Source organism: Suncus etruscus, chromosome 16 (genome assembly GCF_024139225.1).
Source record: "Suncus etruscus isolate mSunEtr1 chromosome 16, mSunEtr1.pri.cur, whole genome shotgun sequence".
Taxonomy (NCBI): domain Eukaryota; kingdom Metazoa; phylum Chordata; class Mammalia; order Eulipotyphla; family Soricidae; genus Suncus; species Suncus etruscus.
In genome coordinates, this window is record NC_064863.1 from 80,454,970 (window position 1) to 80,476,772 (window position 21,803).

General features: G+C 34.8%; 2 non-coding genes across 2 annotated transcripts; both read left to right on the forward strand.

Annotated features, from left to right (window-relative positions):
* Nucleotides 1-234: 234 nt before the first annotated feature.
* On the forward strand, nt 235-341 carry LOC126032934 (U6 spliceosomal RNA). Its single transcript, XR_007504092.1, has one exon. It is a non-coding gene; the product is annotated as a U6 spliceosomal RNA (small nuclear RNA).
* Nucleotides 342-8,814: 8,473 nt separating this feature from the next.
* Nucleotides 8,815-8,947, forward strand: LOC126032669 (small nucleolar RNA SNORA51). Its single transcript, XR_007503893.1, has one exon. It is a non-coding gene; the product is annotated as a small nucleolar RNA SNORA51 (small nucleolar RNA).
* The last annotated feature ends 12,856 nt before the right edge of the window (nt 8,948-21,803 follow it).

A 21,803-nucleotide genomic window follows, 5' to 3' on the forward strand; every position in this document is an offset into this window, starting at 1 on the left:
ATAACAGTTTCTATAAATCTAACACCACCCTGATACCAGATGCAGATAGACATCACAAACACAAAAAAGGAGAATTACTGAATTGAGGACTTAAAAGCAGCAATGAAGGCCATGACAATAGAAATCAAGTAATCATTAGCCAGTGAGTTCAAGAAATTCATATGTGAACAAATCAACCAAATCAAAGAAGAACTTTTACAGAAGATGAAAGAATCCATAAAAATGGAATTAATGGTGCTCACTTCGGCAGCACATATACTAAAATTGGAACAATACAGAGAAGATTAGCATGGCCCTTGTGCAAGGATGACACGCAAATTCGTGAAGCGTTCCATATTTTTTCAAAAAAAATGGAATTAATGAAAATAAAAAAATGTATTAGCAAGCCATAACAGTTGGAGTATCTCATAAAAGACTTGAAAAAAAAAAGCTACAAACCAAAATTGAAAAAGAAGCCAATAAGGAAATAAGAGGTAAAACATTGGAAGAAAATGTTACATATTTAATGAACAAAAACAAAAAATAATGTATGTATTGTAAGAATACCAGGAGGGGAGAAAATAGGGTAAGGAGAAGTACTAGTGGTGAGGGAAATAATAGCAGAAAACTTTCCTACCCTCTAGAAAGAGACTCTGGTGCAAATCCAAGAGGTGAAAAAAGTCCCTAAAAAATAAAACCTAATAAACCAATAACAAGACATATAGTAATCCAAATGAAAAAAAAAAGACAAAGAGAAAGATGAACTTAAAATAATAAGGGAGGAAAAATGTCAAATACAAAGGAAGGAACGTAAGAACCAAACCAGATTTCCCACTTGAAACAACTCAAGCAAGAAGACAGTATAATGACATATTCAAACGATTGAATGAAAGAAACTTCCACCTAGAGTCCACTACCCGGCAAAACTCTCATTCACATGGAGGGAAGACTAAAATCATTCTCATACCAAAATAAATTTGCATTGTTTGTACAATAAAAAAGATACTAAATTCTCTACTCAGAGATGAATTACACAATCCAAACAACAATTGTAACAACAACCACCCTACAAGTTGCAACTGCAAAACAGCCCTCTCTGTCAATAATCTCCTTAAATTTCAGTGGACTAAACTCTCCCATTAAAAGTCACATACTAGAGAGTTGTATCAGAAAACAAAATCCAGATTTTGGTTGCCTGCAAGAAACACCTAAAAGTACATGATATACACCTTCTTAGAATAAAAGGGTGAAATTAAGTATTGAAGCCAATGGAAACAAAAAAAAGTGATAACAACATTTATATATCAGACAAAATTGTGCTCAACCTCAAGAAATTTATCAGAGACAAAGAGGGTCACTACTTACTAATCAGGGGAACACTAGACAAAGAAGTACTAACTTTGTTCAACATTTACACACCAAATGAAGAACCAGCAAAATTTATAAGGCATTTGCTTCAAACTCAGAGAAACTTATGGGAGGAAATGTGATAGCAGTAGGAGTTTTCAATACTCTAATATCACCACTGGACAGATCCACAAGACAGAAAACTAGAAATAAGAGCCTTAAATGACAAATTAGAAGAACTAGGACTAAAGGATTTATTTAGGACCCTCCACCCCCAGAATGCAGAATACACATTCTTTTCAAGTACACATGGAACCTTCTCCAGAATAGATCATGCCTTAGGATATAAATCTAACTTGCACAAAGTCACAAATATAAGTTTTATTAGAAGCACCCTATCAGATCACCATGCAACAGAGATCAAGATTAACTGTAAAAAGAAGCTATGGAGAAAATCCAACACCTGGAGATTAAACAGCACGGAGCTCAACAACAGCTGGATCAAAAAGGAAATCAAGGAAGAAATAAAGAGACTCCTTGAGACAAATAATAATGAAGAGACAAATAGTCAAAATCTGTGGAACATAGCCAAAGCAGTAATTAGGGGAAACCTCATAGCTATACAGGCCTATGTCAGGAAAGAGGAAAATGATAAAATCAACAGTTTAAAGAAAAATCTTAAGAATCTGGAAAAACAGCAGCAAAGATACCCAAATACAACCAGAAGACAAGAAGAATTAAAAACCAGAGGATAAATAAACAACATAGAAAGTAAGAAAACAATACAAAAAACAATAAGGCCAGGGGTTGGTTTTTCGAAAGAATAAACAAGATAGACAAACCACTGCAAAGACTCACCAAAAAAAGAGGGAAAACACTCAAATAGGATCCCAAAAGAATGTGAAAAGATTACAAAACAACCCCAACAAATCCAACACATAATGAGTACTTATTATGAACAACTCTACTCAGGTTAGAGAACCCAGAAGAACAGACAGATTTTTGGAATATCACTTTTGAGACTGAATAAAAAGGATACAGAAAGTCTAAACAGGCCAATCACATCTGAGGTAATTGAATCAGTAGTTAAAAAATTCACCAAGAACAAGAGTCTAGGTCCAGATGGTTTTCTTCTATCAAACATTCCAAAAATTACTACCACTGATCCACAGACTCTTCCAAAACATTAAAAAGAAAGGAATCTTTTCCAGTCCCTTTTATAAGGCTAATATCACCTTCATTTCAAAATATAACAAAGACACCAACAAGAAATGAAACTACAGAACAATATCGCTAATAAACATAAAAGACATAAAAATGCAAAAATTCTCAACAAAATCTTAGTGACTGAATCCAGCACTACAATAAAAAGACCATACAGCATCGTTTTATCTCAGGGATGCAAGGATGTTTCAACATACACAAATCAATGAACATCATACACCACATCAGCAGGAAAAACAAAAATCACATGATTATATTAATTGATGCAGAGAAGGCATCCAACACCCATTTATGATGAAAAAAATTCATCAAAATTGGACTGGAAGGAACCTTCCTCAAGATAGATATAACTATTTACAAACCCCCCACAGCCAACCTTCTCCTTACTGGTGAAAAACTGAAAGCATATCACTAAGGTCAGGAACTAGGCAAGGCTGTCAATTCTCTTCACTCTTATTCAATATAGTTTTAGAAGTCCTAGAAATAAAATTAGGCAAAAAAGAGCATCAAAGGAACCCAAATAGGGAAAAAGAAACTCAAACTATCTCTTTTTTTTTTTTGCAGATAATATGATGATTATACATCAAAAACCTGAAGAGTTCACAGTAAAACTCCTAGAAGCAATTAACCAATACAGTAAAGTGGCCAACTACAAAGTCAATACACAAAAGACAGTGGTGTTCCTATAAGTGAATAATGAAATAGCGGAGAAAGAGATTAAGGAGACAATCCCATTCAAAACAGCACCCAAAAATATCAAGTACCTAGGACTCAAACTTACAAGAGAAGTGAAGAACCTATACAATAAAAACTTCAAAACACTTCAGAAAGTAAATAAAGAGAACCCAAAGGAAATGGAAGAACATTCCATGCACTTGGATAGGTAGAATCAACATTGTCAAAATGACTATCTCGCCTAAACATCTATATAGATTCAATGCAATTCCTATCCAAATTCAGACATCATTTTACAGACCTAGAACAAATAATTATAAAATTCATCTGGAACCACAAAAAACCCAGGTTAGCCAAATACATACTGAAAATCAAGAAGCTGGGTAGCATCTTTCTACCTAACCTGAAGCTTTACTATAATGCCATAGTGATCAAAACAGCATGGTAATGGAATAAAGAAAGTCTCAGACCAGTGGATTAAAACAGAATATCCATAGATAACCCCCAAATATACAGTCAACTAATATTTGACAAAAGAGCCAAGAACTTTTTTTTTTTTTTTTTTTTTTTTTTTTTTTTTTTTTTTTTTTTTTTTTGGTTTTTGGGCCACACCCGGTGACGCTCAGGGGTTACTCCTGGCTATGCGCTCAGAAGTCGCTCCTGGCTTGGGGGACCATATGGGACGCCGGGGGATCGAACCGCGGTCCGTCTCCTAGGCTAGCGCAGGTAAGGCTTACCTTACCTCCAGCGCCACCGCCCGGCCCCGAGCCAAGAACTTTTTAATGAAACAAAGACAGTCTCTTCAATAAATGTTTTTGGAACAACTGCATAACCACCTGTAAGAAATTAAAGATTGATCCACACCTCACACCTTAAACAAAATTTAACTCAAAATGGATTAAAGACCTTGAAATCAGACTCTCATCTATAAAGTTTAATGAAGAAAAAATAGGTTGAATACTCCAAGACCTAGATATCAGAAAAGTCTTTGAGGATAGAATGCCAATGGCAAGAACTTTAGCATTAAACCTAAATAAATGAGACTATATCAAATTAAAAATTTTCTGCATGGTGAAAGAAACCCTACTTAATACTTGAAGACAGTTAATGGAATGGGAAAAAATTGCACTTAACTCGTCAGATAAAGGGCTGATATCTAGCATATACAAAGGACTCAGAAAAGTGATCTCCAATAAATCTAATAAAGCCATAAAAAAATGGGGAGAAGAAATGACTAGACACTTCTCTGAGGAAGAACAAAAGATGGTCGACCGATAAATGAAAACACACTTACCTTCACTCATCATTAGGGAAATCCAAATCAAGACAACAATGAGGTACCACCTTCCTCCAGTGAGGATGTCTCACATAAAAAATAACGGGAACAATCTCCAGTGGCGTGGATGTGGTAAGGAAGGAACTCTCATCCACTGCTGGTGGGAATGCTGCCTGGTCTAACTTCTATGGAAAACAGTGTGGAGAGTGCTCAGTAAACTCAGAATTAAGCTGCCATATGACCCAGCAATTGCTCTCCTGGTTATCTATCCCCAAATTGGAAATAATTCATCCCAAAGTATGTGTGCACTCCAGTAATTATTGTAACAGTCAGTACAATAGTCGAGATTTACAATCAACACTCCTGCTAACTCATGCTCTGTGGCCCTCCTTCTCATCCCCCATCCCCAACTGTAGACTGTTACTTGATACCAGATTCAGCTCCAGAAGGACCCCCAGTGCAAGAACTCTACCTGAGCCCTTTCTGCTGCAAATAATTTATCAAATTCAACAAGACCAGGGTGTGTGATGAAAATGTGCCCTGCATTCCACCATTTACAAAAATACCTCAAAGACAATTTGGAAGCCTATATTTCCTTTATATGTTTAATACCTCTATCATACTACCTCTTAACCTGTTTATTCCCAAATGTAAGGTACTTTCCTGCATCTCTTTTTTTCTTAATTACTTTTTAAAATTCATTTTTATTTTTCCTTTATATATGTATATATATGTACATATATGTATCTATATACACATATATACATAAAACAAAAACAAGGCAACATATATATACATATATATGTTGCCTTGTTTTTGTTTTCTTCTCTTCCTTAACTTCGCCTGTTTGGTTCTCTTGGTACAAAAACCTACAAGAAAAAGTCTTGCCTGGGATAAAATCTCAGATCAAAAGCAGGGCACAGAGATGTTGGATCCTGACCATCTCACCCCAAAATGCACCCCCAAATGCACCAGCAATGCACCAGCACCATTTCTTTTGCAAAGCTATATTAAAAAAAGTGACAATTTTACATATAAAAACAAGCTCTCATCTACTAATGATAAAAACTCATACATTATGCAATACAAGGGTGCCTCCCTTCTTGAACATATGTCATGTAGCCCCAACATAGACTCCATATGATTAGACGTGACTGTCCAACCCCAAACCCTAGATCTCAGATATAGAACCAACAAAGTTCTCTGCAACAGCTCCAGGAATAAAACTCCCTCTGGGACATTCTTGATACTTTTCTGACACCAAGATGCACTAATTTTGATATGACATCCTGAAAAAGAGGAAATGGCAACAACTTGTTGTTTTATCTCATCACCTAATGATAAGATGAAATCGGAAGCCTCCTTATCCTTTGATCTGTGCAAAAGCCAAGATCGCTAACTATAGAAGACTAACTATGACAACCATGACTGGGCAGAACTTATCCTGGGACCAGTAAGAAAGACCCCAGACTAGGGGCCTACGATCTATATAACAATCAAGATCTCTAATTTCTGATGTCTGATTGAGACAACTGCAGCTGAGCAGAACTCCTGAAAACATAATGAAAGACTCGATCTTAGGCTTCCTCCTAGGATCAGTGCAAAAACCAAGACCACCAACTACAGAAGACTGATTAAAACAACAGAGATGTAACAGAACTTCTAGAACCATAAATAAAGACTTCATCCTCCCATATTCATTTTCCCAAGTATTGCTTTAACAATTTGTGGGTGTTTATTGTTCCAAGTGAATTTTAGAAGTGTTTGATTCACTTTTTTGAAAAATATCATGGGTATCTTTAGAGGGATCGCACTAAACCTGTACAAAGCTTTGGGGAGTATTATCATTTTAATGACATTAATTCTGCCAATCAAAGAGCAGTGTATGAATTTTCATTTCCGTGTGTCTTCTCTTATTTTTTGTAGCAGGGTTTTATAGTTTTCTTTGTATAGTTCCTTCACATCTTTAGTAAAGTAGACTCTGAGGTATTTGAGTTTATGTGACACTAATGTGAATGGTGTTGTTTTCTTAATGTTCATTTATTCCCTATCATTATTGCTGTATAAAAAGATTATTGATTTCTGTGTGTTAATTTTATAGCCTGCTACGTTGCTATATGCATATATTGTTTCTAAAACATTTTTGATAGAGTCTTTAGAATTTTCTAAGTATAGTATCATGTCATCTGTGAACAGTGAGAGCTTGACTTCCTTTCCTATCTAAATTCCCTTGATATTGTTCTTGCCTAATATTATAGCAAGTACTTCCAATACTATGTTGAATAGGATTGGTGAAAGGGGCAACCTTGAATTGTATCAGAGTTTAGGGGGAAGGTTTTCAGTTTCCCTCCATTGAGGATAATATTTGCCATTGGCTTGTGATAGATGGACTTGACTAGATTGAGAAAGTTTCCTTTCATTTCCACCTCGCTGAGAGTTTTTATCAAGAATGGGTGTTGAACCATATCAAATGCTTTCTCTGCTTCTATTGATATGATCATGTAATTTTTATTTTTCTTCTTGTTTATATTGCATATTATATTGATGGATTTATGAATGTTAAACCATCCTTGCATTCCTGGTATGAAACTTACTTGATCATAATGAATGATCTTATTGATAGGCATTGAATTCTATTTGCCAGAATTTTGAGGATCTTTGCATCTGTATTCATCAAGAATATTGGTCTGTAATTTTCTTTTTTAACTGTATCTCTGTCTGGTTTTGGTATCAAGGTGCTATTGGCTTCATAGAAGCTGTCTGGATATGTTCCCATTTTTTTTAACTTCATTACCAATTTTATTTTCTCTTACTTTCCCCAACTATAAACTGTATTATAAAACAATAGTTATCAAAACAGCATGGTTTTGGAATAAAGACAGATCCTCAGATTAGTGGAACAGGCTTGAGTACTCAGAGAATGATCCCCAGATTTTTGATAAAGGTGCAAGAAATCCTAAATGGAACAGGGAAGGCCTCTTCAAGAAGTGGTGGTGGCACAACTGGCTAGCCACTTGTAAAAAGCGAACTTAGACCTTCAGTTAACATCATGTACAAAGGTAAAATCCAAATGGATTAAAGATCTAGATATCAGGCTTGAAACCATAAAGTATATAGAACAACATGTAGGTTAAATGCTTCATGACATTGAGACTAAAGGTATATTTAAAGAGGAAACAGTACTCTCCAAACAATTGAAAGCAGAAATAAATAGATGGGACTATATTAAGCTGAGAGTCTTCTGTACCTCAAAGGAAATAGTGTCCAGCATACAAGAGCCACCCACGATCGGGAGAAACTATTCACCCAATACCCATCAGATAAGGAGTTAATATCCAAAATATACAAGGCACTGACACAACTTTACAAGAAAAAAATCATCTAACCCCATCAAAAATGGGGAGAAGAAATGAACAGACAATTTGACAAAAAAGAAATACAAGTGGCTAAAAGGCACATGAAAAAGTGCTCCACATCACTAATCATCAGGGATATGCAAATCAAAACAACTGTGAGGTACTATCTCACACTACGGAGATTGACGCACATCAGAAATAATGAGAACAAGCAGTGCTGGTGGGGATGTGGAGAGAAAGGAAATCTTAGTCACTGCTGGTGCGAATGTGGTCTAGTCCAACCTTTGTGGAAAGCAATATGGAGATTTTTCCAAAAGCTGGAAGTTGAGCTCCCATACAATCCAGCTATACCATTCCTAGGGATATGTCCTAGGAACACAAAAATACAATACAAAAATCTCTTTCTCACACCTATATTCATTGCAGCATTGTTTACAATAGCCAGACTGTGGAAACAGCCTAGATGCCTCTCAATAGATGAATGGCTAAAGAAACTATGGTACATAGATACTATGGAATATTTTGCAGCCATCAGAAGAGATGGTCATGAAATTTTCCTGTATATAAACGTATATGGAATCTATTATGCTGAGTGAAATAAGTCAGAGGGAGAGAGATAAACAGAATGGTCTCACTCATCTATGGTTTTTGAGAAAAATGAAATACATTTGTGAAGCTCAACACAGGGATTGTTTAGTGCAGTCACAGAAACGATTACACTGAAAACTATCATAACAAAATGTGACTGAATGAGGGAAGTAGAAAGCCTGTCTAGAGTACATGCTGGTGTTGGGTGGGGAGGAAGAAAATTTGGGCTATTAGTGATGGGAATGTTGCACTGGTGAAGGGTATATATATATATAGGAATCCTTCTAAAGGCTATAAATAACAATTTAAGAGAAGAAAGGGAAAAAAGAAGAAAAACATAACAATACAAATATATATATATAAAGATAAGGCCTCCCAATGCTTACCACAGGCTGTGTTCTTTACACTGACTATATAGAAAGAGGAGATACAGTAGATGCACCCCATATACACCTCAACCCAGGCCCTTTGCATGGTCTGTATTGTGAATGGGTGGACAAAAAAAGAGAGAGAGAAATAAATATAAAGACTTCATCTTAGGCTCCATCCTATGCCCTGTGCAAATACCAAGATCTCTAGTTACAGAGGCCTGATTTTATTATCCATGACTAAGTCAAATGCTTTCAGACACCACTAAAGGACCTAGAGGAGAGTAAAAATGCATGTACAGAGCCTATGGTTATTTTCATGACAGTTTGCTTCAAGGGCTGAGAAACCCTGTATCTCTTAGGCCAAGGGAATTCCTTTTATAATCTCCCCAATATTTATTGGGCCTATGAAAAAAAAGCCCCCAAACATTTTTGTTATTGTTGTTGTTGTTGTTTGTTCTTTTTCTTTTTGCTTTATTTTTTATTTTTTTTATTTTTATTTTTATTTCGGGATCATGATGATTTTTTAGATGTTGTCTTTTTTGTTTTGGTGCTTTTCGGGAATTTTGTTTGATACTTTTTTGGTCTTTGTAGGTTTTTTTTTTTTTTGTATTGTTATGTTTTTCTTTTTTCCCTTTCTTCTCTCTTTTTTTTTTGTTTTTGTTTTTGAGTCACACCCGGCAGTGTTCAGGGGTTACTCCTGGCTGTCTGCTCAGAAATAGCTCCTGGCAGGCATGGGGGACCATATGGGACACAGGGATTTGAACCAACCAACTTTGGTCCTGGATCGCTGCTTGTAAGGCAAAAGCCACTGAGCTATCTCTCCGGGACCCTCCCTTTCTTCTCTTAAATTGATATTTATAGCCTTTAGAAGGATTCTTCCTATTATTCGACTGTTTAATTTTTACCCCCCCCCCTTTTTTTCTTTTTTCTTCAACCAGAATCACAACTTGAATCATCTTGTTCAGCCTCATAAATTGAGGGGGAAATAATGGATGGTACCAAGACCAAACAGTTGTATGAACATTGAGTAGAAATAAAAGATGATCAGATTTAAACACCAAATTCAAAGTCAACGACAACAGAATCGATACCCAATCTCTAACAAGCTAGACATAGAGAAGACCACTTATACTAGCAAACCAGGGGTCAAAAGAGGAGAATATGGGATGAATGCTGGAAACAGGGGTGGAGGGAGGCCAACATTGGTGGTGGGAATGCCCTTGATTCAATGTCACTATGTACCTAAAATATTACTGTGAAAAACTTGCAATCAACGTTGGTCAAAATAAAAATTATTTTAAAAAGTAATTATATCAGTAGTTAAAAAAATCTATTACCTTTTTTGAGCCTTTGTTTTATTCCAATACCATATTGCTTTAATGACTATTGTTTTATAGTACAGTCTAAAGTTGGGTAAAGTTATTTTTTCATCTTCTTTTTCCCAAAAATTGAGTTTTCTGTGAATGTTTACTGCTCTTTAGGAATTTAAGGAACATCTGATTTACTACTTTGAAAAAATTATGGGTACTTTCATAAATATTGTGTTAAATATGTACAATATTTTGGGAAATATTGTTAGTTAATAATGTTTGTTTTTGTTTTTTTCTGGTTTTTGGTTCACACCCGACCGCGCTCAGGGGTTACACCTGGCTCTATGCCCAGACGTCACTACTAGCAGGCTCATAGGAGGACCATATGGGATGCTGGGATTTGAACCTCTGACCTTCTACATGCAAGGCAAATGCTTTACCTCTGTGCTATCTCTCCGGCCCCATTACTTAATAATGTTAAACTTCCTGATCCATGAGCAGAATATAATTTTCCATTTCCATGCATCCTCTTTTATTTCTTAAAGTAGTGCTTTGTAAATTTTTCTGTTTAGGTTTTTCAGCTCTTTAGTTAAATTTACTCCAAGGTACTTGACTTTCTCAGGCACAATTTTTAATGGATTGTTCTTTCAATTTATTCAATTTAACTATTTGTGTATAGAAAATCTATGGATTTTTATATAATTATTTTTAAATGCCACTTTAATATGCAGTCTATTGTGTACAAAAGCTTTTTTGTAGACTAGTTAGAGAGTATCATGTTATCTACAAATAGCAAGTCTCCATTTATTTCTTTTGTAGGTAGATTTCATCCTAGGCTCCTTCCTCTGATCTGTTCAATACCAAGATATCTAGTTACAGAGGCCTGATTTTATTATCCATGACTGAGCAGAAAGCTTCCAGACACCACAAAAGGACCTACTTTTCACCTAATTTCCATGCCAAGTATGCTTTCTAGTACTATATTACATTAAAGTGTGAGAGGGCACAAAATTGCCTGTGCCAAAACTTAGAATAAAGGATTTTAGCTTTTCTCCAATTGAGTATAATGACTGCAATAGGTTTGTGGTAAATAGCTTTTACAATATTGATAAAAAAAATTTAACTCCCATCTTTTTGAGAGTTTTTACCATGACACTAGTCAAATGCTTTCTAAGTATCTACTGTTAGGATGATATAATTTTTGTTTATCTTTTTATTCAATTATATGTCCTTGGAGTGAATTCTACTTGGCCACAGTGTATAAACTTTTTATGACTTGTTGGAGTTTATTTGTATTATTTTGTTTAAAATCTTTGCACCTGTGTTCTTTAAGGATACCAGCCTAAAAATCTTTGTGTGTGGTGTCTCTGTCTGCTTTTGATATCAGGGTAATTTTGCTTCACAGAAGCAAAATTGGCAGAGCAACTCTTTCTTCAATTTCCTAAAAAAGTTTGAAAAGAATTATGATGTTTCTGATTTCAGAATTCTATTTTTCTCTCTGTGGTATTCATTATCATGACTTAGATGTGCTTTAGGGTACTATTATTTGGGTCTCTTTTATCTGGCACTCATCACGATTCCAGTATCTGCATGCAGAAATTCTTCAGCTCTGGGAATTTCTCAGCAATAATTTCTTTAAGTGTTGTTTAATCATAGGAGTTTTATTTCTATCTCTCCAGGACCCCTATGGTTATTATTGTTAAAACAATTTATCCCAAAGGTCTTTTTTAACTTATTTTTAAAAAATTTTAATCTTCTGTTTATTCAATTTAAGGCTCTTTTCCATATTCTTCCATTCTATGCAGTTGTTCTGCAGCTCTCCTTCCAGCTCACTTATCCTGTTCTTACTCTGTTGGTGAGGCTTTCCATTGAGTTTTTCATTTAAACTACCAAGTTTCTTGACATAAATGTTTGAAATTTTCTTATTTATATTCACATATCTTCTGTATCTTGTTTGCTGTCTGTTCTACGTTTTTTGAGTTCTTCAAACATCCTCGATATTCCTCTCTAATGTTCATATCATGGAGGCTATATAGCTGGCTGATGATAGTTGTTTCCTCATAAATATTGTTCATAAATATTGTGGGATTTTGTGTTGCCTTCCCATTGTGACTTTTGCAGTGTGGTTATGAATTTTTAATTTAATTTGTGGTGGAGCTATGTTGCTAGAAGTAATAGAGCAAGGCAGAGAGGTGATGCTCCTCTTTAGAAGACTAATCTGAGTTCACAATGGTCCTTTTTATGCCAAAATTTCCCCATTATCACCACAGCTGCTGGTTTCTGCTCTTACCTGTCTCAAAACCATGCGTTTGTTTGGATGCAAGAACATTAGTTGAAAATGCAGGCTGGGCCCCAGACTCTACCTGAGTTGCCATGGAAGCGGGACTGTCAGTAGCCAGTCATCTCATAACAATGATGCTTCTGCCATATAACAGCCACCTTCCTCCCGGCTTCACTGTGCTTCCTCAATGGTTCAGCTGCGATCAAATAAGTATCTGCATCCTGGGAAGTTGACCTGGTGATGGACCTACATGCCTTTCCATAGCTCTAGCCCGCCAGGACAAACTTGATATTCATTGTATCACTGCTGCTTTCTCCATAATCTCCTTAAAAGCTTTCTTCTCCAGGATTCAGCACCCCATTGCAGTGCTCAGGGATGATTTTCTCTCTTAGAGCTCGAGCTGCTCTTCGTACCTCTGGGTTCCCCTGCATTGTTGCTGTGGCAGCTGCTACAGTTGCTGCTATGTTTTTTTTTTATATTTTTTCTCTCCAAATATTTGAAATTATATGCAGAAATAGCTAATAAACATTGATGCAACATTCATAAAAAAATCTTAGAAATATAAAATCTTATTTATATTAAAATATTGTACAGAATAATTAAGTGTACAAAACATGGGTTTCTTTGTTTGTTTGTTTGTTTGTTTATGGGGGGCATTCACCCGGTGGTGCTCAGAGGTTATTCCTGGCTCTGCACAAAGAAATTGCTCCTAGAAGGCTGAGGGGACCATATGTGATGCTGGATTTAAACCACCATCTGTCCTGGGTTGCTGCATGCAAGGAAAAATACCTACCGCTGTGCTATCAGAAACATGATATTTTTTTTAAATCTGAGGATGGTAGAACATATGCAAACCAATTAACAGAATACACAATATTAGCAGAAAGAAGTATAATTATTTGATCATAATATTACATTTAAAGAAACTTTTGACAAGATTCAACATCCACTCTTGATAAAAATCATAGCTAAAGATAAAATGACTATTTACAACAAATCTAGAACTGAAAAAAATCTAAAGATCCACATTCAATAAATAAATAAAACTGAAAATGTATCTCACATCATTCAGATATCAATTCTAAGTGTTTTATCAATCTTTAGATTAGACTAGAATACATAAAAGTTACTGATAAAAACAGGCAAAATATTTCTGGATAAGGACCTGTGAGAAGTTACCAGTAATTTGATTCCACTGGTTTTTCAAAATGAGAATGCATTAGACATTTTTCAGAGAAAATTTAAAAGTTTTGCAATACAAGATATATTCAGAATATAATTAAAACATATCTAATTTAACTGAAGAAAATATTCGCACACATTACATCAAATAAGGTATGAATATCCAAAGCACCAACTCAACTACAAAATTCCAATGATCTATTAAAATTTATGGAGAGCATATAATGAGTAATTTCTCTGGAAATACATAAATTGTATATGCATAAATATACATATTTAAAAATGTTCAATGTCACTTACTATCAGGGAAAATAAAAACATAATAACACAATAGTGATCGTGACATATATTAAAATGATTAGAAACAACCAGAAGTGATGGAGATGATGTGAAGACAGACTTTCCTTACTCACTTTTGGTGGGAATATTGTCTAGATCTATCTCAACAGAAAACAATTTGTATATTTCTAAGGATAATAATAATGGAACTCTTCACATAACCTAGTATTCTACTACTCCTTTCAAAGAACATACACATAAATTATTTTTTGAAAAAGATGTGAGTACAACTTTTGGAAACTCAAATGTCCAAATATAGATCAATATGTAAAGACATTATGTTATAGATTCACAATGGGTTATTGTAAGAAATTCAACTTTATGGGGAAGGAGAATTAATAAATCAGGTAGTCATTTTCTTTCATACTATGTATATGTGTTTAATCCTGAGCAGTGCTGCCCCTAAAACAATAAAAAAATGCAGCATAAGAAAATACATTGCAATTTGCTTCAGTATGGATGGAAAACCACTGAATGATCTTATATCTCGGTGCAAATGAGAGAAAAAAAAATAGACAGTGTTGAACAATAATAAATCCTTGACCTTAAGTTTAAAATTAAATATAAGGTCACGGTGTGAGAAGAGGGGAATGGATTAACATCTGACCAGAGGGTTATAAAGACAGTGGTTGGGGGGTCACAGATTCTTTTGTGACAGTGGAGAGCAGTTAGTAAGTACATTGATAACACAGATTATAACCTTTCTCTCCTTAGCTACCATAAAAAATTAAGGAATTTCTATATAGGCTATTGAGACAAATACTTCTGAAGCTAACTTTATATAATTAGTGTTTGTAATCATTATAACTCAGGCAACAACATAAATTTCCTGTTACGATCAGAAAAAGTCAAATTGTTGGTAAATTAAACTGGCTGTCTGGGAAGGTTCTTCTGGTCATATGAGGTAAGAGCATGTGGACCTATGATGATGAGCAGAAGTGAATGAAGACTTCACTACTAAATGTCCCATGGCCACAACCATGTTATATATAACTCCTCACAAGTTTTAAGCTTTTCCTTAATTAAATACCAAGTAAAAAAATCCCTTGATGTTAAGTGAAGAGCAATATAAATTTAGTATACTGTATCTATTATGAGACTAAACATTTAAATTGTTTAACCATAGATAATTAGATTTTTTGGTCTTTATACACAAGTTATCTGATAATTATAGAAAACAAGAAAATGAATAGTACCACTGTATACTAAGTACTTATGAAGTAGTAAGAATTGCATTAGTCACTTTTAAAAGGTAATCTCTAGTTTATACCTAGTAAGACATACTATAAAAATGTCCCTTAAACAAATGCTTTCAATGGCAGGCTCATTTGGCTCCGTTAATAAGGTTGATATTGCCATGCCCAATTATAGTTGCTGTAACTCTTGTAACCTTAGATAAGTATTGAATGAATTGCTTTTGTAGCTGACAGTTGTGATCTAAGAAAGTGATATCTTCAAATGTTACTCAACTCAATATTTATGTACCATCTTTTGAAGCTAGTTCTCATTAACAAGTTTTTGATGATTTTTAGTATATCTGGCAGCAATTTTATCTATCATGCTCAAGTCAATAATTAGAGTTACTTTTTGTAAAAGAAAAAAACAATAATAAAGTCTTATATCCTGGGGCTATACTTAGTTTTTAAAAATTAATTGTCCATATGTATATATATATTAAGTTTTGAAGGAAGAGTTAAACACAGAAGACATATATTAAAATTATCAGTTTTCCTAGAGAATCCTCTCAATAGCCACTCAGAATGGGAATATGTGCTTGGGTATTTAGCCAGCAGGAGCTAACAAGTACTCATTTACAGCTGAGACATTTACAATATATTTTTTAGATATGTTTCAAATATATTCAGATTTTTAAGAGCTCAGGCTTCACTTTACAGCCGTACTTTAGCGAAATGGTGATCAACCTAGTAAAAACTGACATCAAAGACAATCTTATTTTATTTAAATTTTTTTTTCTTTGAGGCCGGCGAGGTGGTGCTAGAGGTGTCTGCCTTGCGAGAGCTAGCCAAGGAAAGATTGCGACGACGGTTCGATCCCTTGGCGTCCCATGTGGTCCCCCCAAGCCAGGGGCAATTTCTGAGGGCTTAGCCGGGAGTAACCCCTCAACATCAAACAAGTGTGGCCCGAAAACCCAAAACCAAAATTTTTTTTTTTCTTTCATCCATGTTAAAATTAAAGTTAACATCAGAAAGACTGGGGATGAGGCAAGCAAATGGTAAACGAAGCAATGAAGGTTTGTTTTCTAACCTGTTTTATAAACTAGTAGAATTCTTGAGAAAAAAAAAATCGTATCATGACAAAAAAGGAAAACATGTTTCTATCAACCTTACAAACATGTACAAAATTTTTTGTCTCTTGGTGTGTGAATGTGAATGTTTGTGTGTTTAGATAACTGAAAAATGTCAGTTTACGAAGAAGATGTGAAAATAATTTATTATCAAGTATTTTAGCATTTTCCTCCTGATCTGCAAAACAAACAAAAAAAATTGTTTACAAAGATCTCCAGAAGTGCTCTCTGAACTGATCTCTAATCTAGGAATAGGTCCTAAGCATATGCTGGAAGGCCCAGTCTCCATTGCACCCTGGCAAAAGAACAGAATTTCTTATGGAATATTTATTACTCCATGGGCATGTTTGATAAATCTAAATAAAAGCATTTAAACAAGCAGCAAGCAAACATAGGATGTTTCAGGACACTTAGAGATTTATTGAGGAAACTCAATTTCATTTACAAATTTGTTTGTTTTTATTAGTTTGTTTCTTTTGGGGCCACCTGGTGATGCTCAGGGGTTATGCATAGCTTTGCACTCAGAAGTCGCTTCTGGCACAAGAGGTAAGGCATCTGCATTGCCCGTGCTAGCCTAGGATGACCCACGGTTCCATCCCCAAGTGTCCCATAGGATTCCCAAGCCAGGAACAATTTTTTTTGTAGCTAATTATTGTTTAAAATAGTAAAAATAGTTTATTTTTCAAATTAATATCTTTACTTATTTTTAATTTTAAATGTATAACTATTGATATTGTGAATTAAATAGACAATATTTTTAATTATAGTTAAGCAACTTGATTACAAACATGATTGTAGTTCAGTTTCAGTCAAATAAAAATACTATTTGTAAATATCTTGAGGCAAATTTGCAAAGATACTGTCCAACTATAATAAGTACTTTCAAGTACTTATAAGCATACTATAATATAATATAACATAACATAATGTATTATATATAGTTATATATATAACTATAAGTATTCTCAAGTCATTTGTGAGTAAGTTATCTTCATAGTACATCATTACTTTTTTTAGTGAGATGCTTCTGAATACAGCCATTATTTTTAATTTTCTTTATTTAAAGACCATGACTACAAATACGATTGTAGTAGAATGATTTCAGTCATGTAAAGAGCACCTCCTTCACCAGTGCAACATTCCCACCACCAATGTACCAAATCTCCCTCCTCCTCACCCCATCCACTCCTGTACTCGAGACAGGCTTTCTACTTCCCTCATTCATTCACAATGTTAGGATATTATCAATGTAGTTATTTCTAGTTATATCCCTAGGGATATACCAGAGAAACACAAACATACAATACAAAAACTTCTTCCTCACACCTATATTCATTGCAGTGCTATTTACAATAGTCAGATTCTGGAAACAACTAAGATGCCCTTCAACAGATGAGTGGCTGAAGATACTGTGGTACATATATACAATGAAATATTATGCAGCCGTCAGGAGAGCTGAAGTAATGAAATATTTTTATTTAAACACCTTGATTACAAACATGATTGTGTTTGGGTTTCAGTCATTAAAGAAAACCCCCTTTCACCAGTGCAACATTCCCATCACCAATGACCCAAATATCTCTCCTCCCCACCTCACCCTCACCTGAAATCTAAACAGGTTTTCTACATTCCTCATTCATTAACAATGTTACAATAGTTATCAATGTAGTTATTTCTCTAAGTGCATTCATCATTCCTTGTGGTGAGCTTCATGAGGTGAGCTGGAACTTCCAGCCCTCCTCTCTTTTGTCTCTGAAATTTATTGCAAGAATATTTTTCATTTTTCTTAAAATCCATAGATGAGTGAGACTATTATGTGTCTATATCTTCCTCTGACTTATTTCAGTCAGCATAATAGATTCCACGTACATCTATGTATAGGAAAATTTCATGATTTCATCTCTCCTGACAGCTGCATAATATTCCATTGTGCATATGTACCACAGTTTCTTTAGCCATTCATCTGTTGAAGGGCATCTTAGTTGTTTCCAGAGTCTGATTATTGTAAATAATGCTGCAATGAATATAGGTGTAAGGAAGGGATTTTTGTATTGTATTTTTGTGTTATAGGGTATTCCCTAGGAGTAGTATAGCTAGATCGTATGGGAGCTCAATTTCCAGATTTTGGAGAAATCTCCATATTGCTTTCCATAGAGGTTGGACTAGATGGCATTTCCACCAGCAGTGAGTAAAAAGTTCCTTTCTCTCCATATCCCTGCCAGCACTGCTTGTTCTCATTCTTTCTGATGTGTGCCAATCTCTGTGGTGTGAGATGGTACCTTATAGTTGTTTTGATTTGCCATCTCCATTATCATTAGTGATGTGGAGCATTTTTTTCATGTGTTTTTTGGCCATTTTGTATTTCATTTTTGTCAAATTGTCCATTTCTTCTCCCCATTTTTTGATGAGATTAGAATTTTTCTTGTAAAATTCTGTCAGTGTCTGGTATATTTTGGATATTAGCCCCTTATCTGCTGGGTATTGGGTGACTAGTTTCTCCCACTCAGTGGGTGGCTCTTGTATGCTGGGCACTGTTTCCTTTGAGGTGCAGAAGCTTCTCAGCTTAATATATTCCCATCTGTTAATCTCTGCTTTCACTTGTTTTGAGAGTGCTGTTTCCTCCTTGAAGATGTCTTTGCTCTCAGTGTCACAGAGTGTTTGACCTACATGTTGTTCTATATACCTTATGTTATCAGGTCTGATATCCAGGTCTTTAATTCATTTGGATTTACCTTCATACATGATATTACCTGGGGGTCTAACTTCACTTTCTTGCAAGTGGTTAGCCAGTTTTGCCAACACCATTTGTTGAAGAGGCTTTTCTTGCTCCATTTAGGTGATTGTATGTCTGAGGAAAATTCTCTGAGTACTGAAGCCTATTCCACTTATCTGATGGTCTGTGTTTATTCAAATACCATGCTATTGAAAATTATTGCTTTGTAAAACAGTTTGAAATTGCGGAAAGTAATGCCTCCTATATTCTTTTTCCCAAGGATTTCTTTAGCTATTCGAGGGTGTTTGTTGTTCCAAATGAATTTCAAAAGTGTTTGATCCACTACTTTGAAGAATGTCATGGTTATTTTTAGAGAGATTGCATTAAATCTGTATAATGCTTTGGGTAATATTGCCATTTTAATGTTAATCCTGCCAATCCATGAACAAGTATGTGTTTCCATTTCCGTGTGTCCTCTCTTATTTCTTTAAGCAGTGTTTTTATAGTTTACTTTGTATAAATTCTTCATGTCTTTGGCCAAGTTTACTCCAAGATATTTGAGTGTGTGTGGCACTAATATGAATGGGTTTTTTTTTTTCTTAATGTCCATTTCTTCCCTATCATTATTGGTGTAAAAAAGGCCATTGATTTCTGTGTGTTAATTTTGTAGCCTGCCACATTGCTATAGGAATCTATTGTTTCTAGCAGTTTTTTGCTAGAGTCTTTAGGGTGTTCTAAGTAGAGTTTCATGTCATATGTGAACAGTGAGAGCTAGACTTCTTCCTTTCCTATCTGGATGCCATTGATGTATTTTTCTTGCCTAATTGCTACAGCAAGTACTTCGAATACTATGTTGAAGAGGAGTGGATAGAGCGGACAGCCTTGTCTTGTACCAGAATTTAGAGGGTTAGTTTTTCTCCATTGAGGATAGTATTTGCCACTGGCTTGTGATAGATGGCCTTGACTATATTGAGAAAGTTTCCTTTCATTCCCATCTTGCTTATAGTTTTGATCAAGAATGGGTGTTGGACCTTATCAAATGCTTTCTCTGCTTCTATTGATATGATCATGTAATTTTTATTTTTCTTGTTGTTGATGTTGTGTATTATGTGATGAAATCTACTTGATGGTAGTGAATGATTTTCTTGATGAGGCATTGAATTCTATTTGCCAGGATTTTGTTGAGAATCATTTCATCTGTGTCCATCAGGGATATTGGTGTGTAATTTTCTGAGTGCATAGCCAGGAGTAACTCCTGAGCATCACCTGGTGTCCAAACAACCAAATAAAAAATCACTCCTGGCTTGGGGGCCCATATGAAATTTTTGGGATCCAGCCTCGGTCAATCGTAGGTCAATTGCGTGCAAGGCAAGGCCTTTATGATACATCACATCCCTGCCTCTGATACACAGCTTTGTATAGGAATAAAAAATAAAAACAATGGAAAATGATCATTTAAGCATATTAATATGTATATGGCACATCTTAAAATGAATTTACCCAAAATGCTTAAAATGAAAGGGACTATTTAAGCATATTAACATCTTAGAAAGAATTCAAATAAAGGCAATTTTAGTAGTAATTTACCTTCTCTAAAGAACAGGGTTAGGGATATACACTGGATATCAACACACTGAAGTTAAAACATCTAGCAGATGATGTTCCAGAAATTGTGACCAAGTCAAATCCTAGAGAAGTATACCTGGCTGAATAATTTTTTTTTTTTGTTTGTTTTTTGGGGTCACACCCAGTGACTCTCAGGGCTTGCTCAGATGTCATTCCTGGCAGGCTCGGGTGACCATATGGGATGCTGGGATTCAAACTAATATCTGTCCTGTGTTGGCCATGTGCAATGCAAATGCCTTATCATCGTGCTATTGCTCTGGCCTCGGGTTGAATGAACTTAATTTGACAAGAAAGTGAAGCTCATAGATGCAAATAGGTTTCTAATGTGAACATTTTTAATGCTGTAGAAGATATTATAAAAGGATTTTACTGTAGCTGCACACAGATTATCTATACTTTGGAATATTGAAAGTTTAAAATGTATGATTGTCTCCTCCCCATTAAAGTCCCCTTAGACAAATTTAAATTTCTTTCATATAAAATATTATTCCTACATATTAGAGATAGTGGTAATTGAATGTTAAGTTAGTGCAAAAATGCTGTCTTCTTTGTTTCAAAGAGAACTTAATTTTACAGTAGACCTGAGGCTCTGGTTTCCTAGGAGATATAGTTGAATACTTTTCTGTCTAGGGCCACCTTCTTACTGTTCCCATTCTACTGAATATTTTTCTTTTTCTCTCAAGTTTTTTCTAAGATCTTTAAATTAGTCATGTACATTCAAGCCAGGTTGTCATTTTGAACGAAGTTATTTATGAATAAATAATAAATTGAAGTTTATCTAAAGTCTATCATTTCTTCTGCAGAAACCTTGAAGTCAGATGTCTGACTATATTCAGTTGTGTTTAGTAGCATATAATAAACATCAGCCAACGATTGGAATTATCATCTCTACATAATACTGTCATAAAATATTATCTTTTATAAAAATTACTAAAGGAGCTGGAAATAGGCTCAGTGACAGGACTTTTATCTCACATATCGGAGTACCTGGAATTTAACCCTGTCACTATAAAATAGATTCTGAAGGGGGAAAAAGACAGAGTAGAAGTAACAGGGCTGTGGTAAAAGATCCTGGAGACATTAATAGAAATAATGGTGCAAGAACATTGTGCATGTAATCCATAAAAATCAACACTATTGCGACTGATAAATATCAGTGAAAATATTTTACTTAATAAAGTAAAATAGTCGAAATGTCGAGCCTTTATATATATATATATATATATATATA